Here is a 7,898-nt window from a genome sequence, read left to right on the forward strand (position 1 = left end):
TATCTTCTAATTGGTTAAAGATCCTTGCAGCGCATCATGATAAAAAATATAATACCACTTATAGTTGTTTCAAATCCACTTATACGTAGTTGTTTCAACACTACTTTATTATGTTGTGGAAGACAGTTCTTCATATATTAAAATATATGTTGGTTAATTAATTTGCAACAAATATTGCAATAAGACTTCCAATAATAGTAGCATAGAAAAATAAAGTTCTCAAAAAGACTAAAACTTAATAGTTTTAGTTTTAATAAACTTATTTAAATTTATTATGTCTAAAATGAAATTAAGTGATTTAGTAAGAATGATACAAATTGGATATGAACTGGCAAAATAACTTAATTATTCTGATTCAAATCTTTGTTTTGCTTATTATGCAATAAAAGAGTTTTTATCAGAATAAATTTTAAAATGTTCTATCAAATTCTAACAATATAATTTTTATTTTAACTTCAAATTAATTTTAAAAGATGTATTTAAATGAGCTTGTAACACCAGAGTTAAATTTGTTTCAATTTCTAACACTAGAAGAAGTAGAAAAAATAGTTCTTTGTTTAAATAACAGTAGGGCAGGTGGTTGGTACGGTATTACTATATTACTATTAACACTTTTTGATAAAATAGTGAGCCCAAGTTTAGCTAGTATAATAAATCGATCATGTAATCACGGACACTTTCCAAGTAAACTTAAATTATCAGAAATAATTCCTGTGATTAAAAAAGGTAAACAAGTCCTAGTAGGTAAAACTATCTAGTTTTAGACCCATCTTGTTACTAAGCAATATTTCAAAGGTTTTTGAGAAGGCAATACAGTATAGGTTAACAACATTTTTAGAAATTAACAAACAATAATGAGCAGTATGGTTTTAGGAAAACAAGCCACTGAATTAGCTCTTAAATCCTTTGTCAATAGTGCTTCAAGGGCTTTGGATGTGTCACAGGTATTTTTGTGACTTAGCGAAGGACTTTGATTGTGTAAATAAAAAACTTCTATTGTCTAAATGATATAAAATTGGAATTAAAATAGAAGCATTAAATTATTTAGAATCATATTTGAAAGACAAAAAAAACAAAGAACTATCATGAATAATAATTATTTTAAAATTACATTTAATTGAGAAAACACAGCCTATGGTGTTCTACAGGGTTCAATTTTAGGTTCAATTCTTTTTATAGTCTACATTAATAATTTATCAATTCACTTTCCAAATACTAACTTTATTTTTATGCTGACAATACAAATATACAATTCAAAAAACAACATAACGAGTATGGAGGAATCAATTGTAAAAAAACCCTAAATCAACAATTTTATGAGTAAAAATTGCATGCTCTTTTTGTTTTGCAATAAAGATATTTGCAAATTGGGTACCTATTTCTATGTGTAAAATTGTGTACTTTGCCTTGTACAATCGACTCTGAAATACAATATTCTACTCTGAGGATTATATCCTGATTTTGAAAAAGTGTTCATAGCCCAAAAGGTGTTCTAAGAGCAATAGTTGGTGCACACTAGAGAGAGCTGCTGACCACTGTTTTTTTTTTAAAAAAATACTCATCCTACCACATTTATTTATTTTTTAATTGTTGAACTTAGTTCATAAAAACCCAAACACCTTTTACCAATCCAAAGATAAGCACAATGATAATACTAGACACAAAAATCTACTTATCTTTCCAATTCATAATACTTATTTATTTGAAATTATATGATTGTCTATCTTTATCACTAAAAGAGATTTAAAATATTAATTTTCAAAAGGGTATTAAAAACCTCCTCATAGAAAAGGCTTATTACAGTATAAACGAAATGCTGAAAGAGTTTTTCAAACAATAACTAATCAATATAAAAATCCCAACCCATGCAATAGTTCATTGTTACACCATATTATTTCTTCAGGCTATTTAATATAAGAATGATTTTGATATTCTTTTTAGATATGCAGTACATATTGCAAAGCTTTTGTAAATTTTTAGAAACTTGTCCGTGCACCTTTTTGTAATACTTATGTAACTACTCAAATGTCAATGTGCAATAAATACTTTGGATTTGAACTTGTAAAATTAACTTTAATAACTTTTTTTATTCAATTTAGAAAAATTTTTCCTACTTCACATTCCTAAGATTACAGTAGAGTAAAGGACAAATATATTGGATGAATCTTTCTGCTTTTTGCAAAAGGTAATGTAGGTGTAATTCAGTGATTGGGTAGGAAAAGCAATAATTAGCAATAAATATAATAAAAAAGTGTTTTGAGTACTAAAATTCGTTTGGAAAAATTGTATTTGCCGTAGCAATAAAATACAACATTTCAAAATTGAGCATAAAATGCACTCTTGTTTCAGTGTAAAATCTTACAACATGACATAATCATGTAATAAAGATAAAATCAGTGTTGATGAATGTTTTGGAAGTTTTTCATTTTTGGATTAAAATCAAAATTTAGAATATTGAAAACTGGCCTATCTCCTCACTTCATCCAAGGAATAATTGATAATATTCTATCACTATTGGAAAAATATTAGGGACAGAACATCAAAATTATCCTTTTCATAATTTAAGAATTGTTTAAGACCAGTGACGGATATAATTATATTGAGTCTAGAAATTTCATGTACATGTGGTTCAGTCTACATTGGAAAATCAAAATTTTTAATAAATACTAAAGTTTTTGAACACATGTCATAAGAAAACCCTCAGAAGTAATAAAGAAATAAGATCATTTCATCAAATAAGATTGTGTCAAATTATTAAAAAGCTGGCTGTCTTTAATAAAGAAGACATATGGATTACTGTTGATCGTAGTGGTTGGTTAATCTTAGACCAATCACAATATTGCTCCATCCACCTCAACTCACCTGTACAGGTGGATAGTATTATTGGCAGTTTCAGCTTAACATCTGTCAGTAGAAGCTAGCTCACTACAACAAGGCCAAAATATTTCTTGATATATTTCAAAATGATTTGTGAACAATTTTTTAATGTAAATGAGAACTGGAAAAACACAGATGTTAGTTTAAGACTTGTTAACATTTTATCCAATAACAACCCTTAAGCCTAGATAACACGAAAACATATTATGAAATTTGCCATGTATTTCTATGTTACTGGGAGAATGTTGGCCAGAGATATGCGTGCCGCTATTTTACTTTTCCTTTATTAGACAATAATGGAACATCCCTCTTCCTGCTTTGGGACTAAACTTAATCACTGTGCTATCATAGTAGTCAAATTATTCCTTACCAAATTTTGAACCTTGGAAGCTTTGGGTAAAATTGGAACATATAAATGTCTTATGTTTTACATCACTCTTTAAGTCCATCATTATTATAGTAGATAACAGTTACATATTCTTTTAAATAAATAAACCATCAGTCAAATGTTGAGTTTAGCTCCAGTTCACCTTCCTCTCACATGCAACATCTGAAATCTGATGCTGTTGCAGACTTGACTCCTGAAATCTGGAGTAATGTTCATCTGAAGAGATCCAAAAATAGTCGGCGACGAAGAATGAAGAAGCTCAAAACAAATCCTCCCCCCCTTGCATCATTTCTACATCAGACATCCAGACCACAATGAGAATACTTCTTCACCTACTTTGTGCAATACTTGAATTGCACTACTTTTTGTGGTTTTGCACTACAGATTTCAGATGCTGCATGTAAGAGGAACGTGAATTGGAGCTAAACCCAACATTTGCATTGAATCAACCCTTCCCACCATAGCTGCATTATGTGTAGAAACCACAGTTGATTAGTGTGGCAGAACTCAAGATTTTTCTGAAGTAGCATTATTCTTGTTATTATTAATATGATTGTCACAGAACTCGTTTCTATGGATAGACTATAGATTTTGTTTTACTTTAAATAGTAGTTAATAATATAATAATGAACAACTTGAAAAATTATAGCACTATACAAATTCCGTGAGTCCTATTTATTTAGGACTAGCATGTCAGTGGTGGTTTAGAAGTAAAACTTTGAGTATGGGTGTGTAGCTCCTGTTTATCCTTTACTTTAAAATAAAATTGTATTGTTCTATTAACTAAAACATTAGAGAAAGCCTCAGAAATCTGACGTTGTATGATATCAGTTTGTAAAAATAAAACTAGCGAATTCATTCCCACCAATTTCAGGATACTGAGGTTTGAGATAAGTTTAAGTTTGGTCTGCACCTCAAGTTATCAATCAAGTTATTATCAAACTAGGATGTGGGTTTCTTAAACAGCAAAACTCCCACACAATCAAAATAGTTTTGGCTGGACTTTCTATGTAGGCTTATTAGAATTTATTTATGACACTTTGCAATCAAATATAAATAATAATTTCAGCTTTAATTAATTTCAGTGAGCTGCCATTTTGTACTGGATTGAGATAGAAAGCTCTAGTTTCCACTGTTCTTCTTCTTTTATCAAACCTTTCAAATGAGGTGTCACTAAATGGGTCTTTACATTTAAAGATTTTGAGCCCTCCCTCCCCAACATCTCATTTTGGGGAATGGCAAAGTTGTGACAGTGACTAAAAATTTCACTTCTATTTCCTAGAAAGGTGTTCCAAGTTCCATCCCTCCATCTTTATCCATCAAGAACTAAACAAAGTGTATCCATACTTTCAACTCACACTGTACATCATAACTTAGTGCCTTCAAATAATGTTTGGCTATTTAATATACAATATAACTGTCTTGTAATTGCATTTTATAATGTGCAGGTGCTTTGTTTATCTTTTATCTTCTAAATTTAATTTGTAACTGCTTAAATTTGTAAATATAAACCATTCTCGAATCCACCTGAAGACACAAAAAATTTCGTTAAAACCAGTCCAGCCATTTAGGAGAAGTTCAGTGACATAGGTACACATGCCTACAACACACACACACAACGCACGCATGCACGCACGCACACACACACACACGCGCACACACACACACACACACACACACACACATGTTATAATTATCATATAATAATTATAATACAAAAATATGCTATGATACATACTTACATTCCAGAATTATAGCCTACTACCTGAGCTTTATACGTCATATCAGATGTATCAGATTTATAATTCCTTAAATTATAAATCAATTATACATAATTCCCATACATCTATGAAAATGGACATGTTATTAAAATGACTAAGATGAAAGAAAAACTTCCTCGCAATCAAATGTGTGTATTCTTGCAACAGACAGTTCATGCAGAAGTTTGGAAGAAAAATGAATAATGGCAAAGAGATATCAGTTCAATCCAAATATTTTTATTCCAAATAATTATTACATATTTACAACATAGGTTGTCAGAAAAATAAGTAGAATTATAAAAAAAGTAACTTAATACTAAAATGCATAACAATGGCATGCTAAACAACTAAAATATTGTTGCAAATCCATCAGTGTCAGTCAATGTTACTAATATAGCTAATTGATTACATAAATAAGATGTCATAGTATAAAGACAAGTTATTTTCAAGGTTTGCAATTATTTCTTTAGATTTAAATAACAACTGTTATGAAATCTAAACAATTTAGAAGAAAACAGTGAAACAAATTATATCAGAAAGTACAAGCTTATCAACAGTCACTTAGATAACAGTTAAATTCTGAAAGCAATAGGAATTAGTATATTAACCACAATAACAATAAATTAGTTTATTTGTCGTAAAACATGTTACATGCATTGACAAAGTATAATTCAGCTATAGACTAAATAGCATTGCTTCTAAATAATATTGAATAAAATACAATACAAAAATATTATGTATATAATAATATTAGACATTAATTGTTCAGTTCAGTATAACACTGTAGTATATTTCAATTATACTCGTATCATCAGTTTATCTTGAAATAATCATTAAAAGTCTATTCTGTTAATAGAAAAAAACTTATCAATATTATAGAAAGGGTTTTGTAACAGCCATTTATAAAGTTTATTTTTATACATTTTAAGAGAGTATTTTTCAATAAGATTTTTCAAATTGTTATGCACTTTTAAGCCAACTACAACATGACTATTCAAAGATTTAGGCCTACTCAGTCAACAATAGTCAATTAAAATGTTATTTCTGTTTCTTGTGTTGTAATTATGTCTTTGTGTATGGTTTATTAAGTTCTCATTATTTAAAATGTAAACAGATAAATTAAAAAAAAATATAAATTAACTACTTTAAGAATTCCTTGGTTAATGAAAACAGGTTTACAATGATCGAAATATTCAGCTTTACCAACAATTCTTAGAGCTTTGTTTTGAAGCACCAGTATTTCCTGAACTCTAGCATTATTTCCCCACAGTATTAATCCATATCTCAAAATTGACTGAAAGTAGTCAAAATAAGTAGTCTGAACATAATTTTCACTTATGCAGCAAGATAGACGTATCAATAAAAAAATAATTCTAGATAATTTGGTAGGCAGAAAATAAATGTAAGGTCCCCATGAAAGGTTATTATCAATATGAATTCCTAAAATTTTTATTACACTACTTGATTCAAGATTAAAACTTTTTCAGGAATTGATTTTAAAGTAAACTAAATGTTTCGAGTTTTAGTTTCATTCATTAAAAAAGTTTTCTTTAAATAATTAATGCTTTCTATATAATTAATGCTTTGATTATTGTGGTGTCGGTTAATTTCTTTAGTTCATTCAGGTTATTACTACTATTGGAAAAAGTTTTTCTCAGCGTAGAGAAGCGTATTAGCATCAACAGCCAATGTTATGTCATTGATATAATATATATATATATATATATATATATACGATAAAAAGTAAGGGTCCAAGTTCTGATCCCTGAGGGACACCATACTCTATTTTGACTTCCTGTGACCAATTTCCTTGGATATATACTTTTTGTGTTCTATTGATGAGGTATGATTACAAATAGTTTTATAAAGATGAGTCATTACAGATTTTTTATTTTCCTAGGTATTGTGTCTGTTATTGTATATTACAACCTGTTATGGTATTTGAAACTTACCCTTTTATTAAATATTGTGTGGAATTATTTAGGATTTACCATTTATAATGAAATAGTGTTATAATTGGATTTCTCTATATTTAAAATGAATTGTTTAAAACAATGTTATTAATATTAGTTATTTATTATTTTTTCGTTATGGGTATTGGTTCTTTCTTCTAGTGTCAGTATGCTCTCTACCAAACAACTTTTTAATACATTAGCAATTAATTCCTTGCATTAGATATACAGTATAACCAACTTTATGGGAAGACAGCTTGTTAATAACCTTTATAAGGTAGTAATAATGCATTAAATTTCTAAAAGCTGCACACAAGGACAATGACGATGTTTCTAAAGAGACAGACTTTAAAAGGCCGTGTCACACCGCGGTCACACTATGTCACGTTACGTAACGTGACAGATTTTTCAAAAGATCTGTTTCCATAGTTTTAAATGGTGTAATTCACAACGACCTCTCAGAACCTCACAGACACCACAGATGTCGACAGACGAATCTGAGGAATCGCTCCGAGAGCGATCTTTTCAAAACATCTGTCGACTTCTGTGGCCTCGCGCATACGCATTGGCTCGCTAACCCCGCCGCCCGCATGACCAGACCTGTCGCGTAGTTTCGTGCTGTAACTCTTTACAAGAAGCTGGATTGCTATTTTTGTTATTTATTATGGAACAGTTAATTGAAGCCGTCAGAACGCGTCCACTGCTGTGGAATACAGATTTGGAGAAGTATAGAGACAGCAATTTAAAGGACACAGCATGGGGTGAAATAGCAGAGCAACTGGAACAAAATAGTAAGTGGTTCTAGTGGTTGATAGGGTGCAACCAGTGCGTTTGGTTTGTAACCGTATACAACAGCATGATTTCCTCTTCACTACTCGAACTACTATCGCCGTCATCCAAGCAAGGCACATTTTTAGTAAA

Source organism: Homalodisca vitripennis, chromosome 5 (assembly GCF_021130785.1).
Source record: "Homalodisca vitripennis isolate AUS2020 chromosome 5, UT_GWSS_2.1, whole genome shotgun sequence".
Lineage (NCBI taxonomy): Eukaryota > Metazoa > Arthropoda > Insecta > Hemiptera > Cicadellidae > Homalodisca > Homalodisca vitripennis.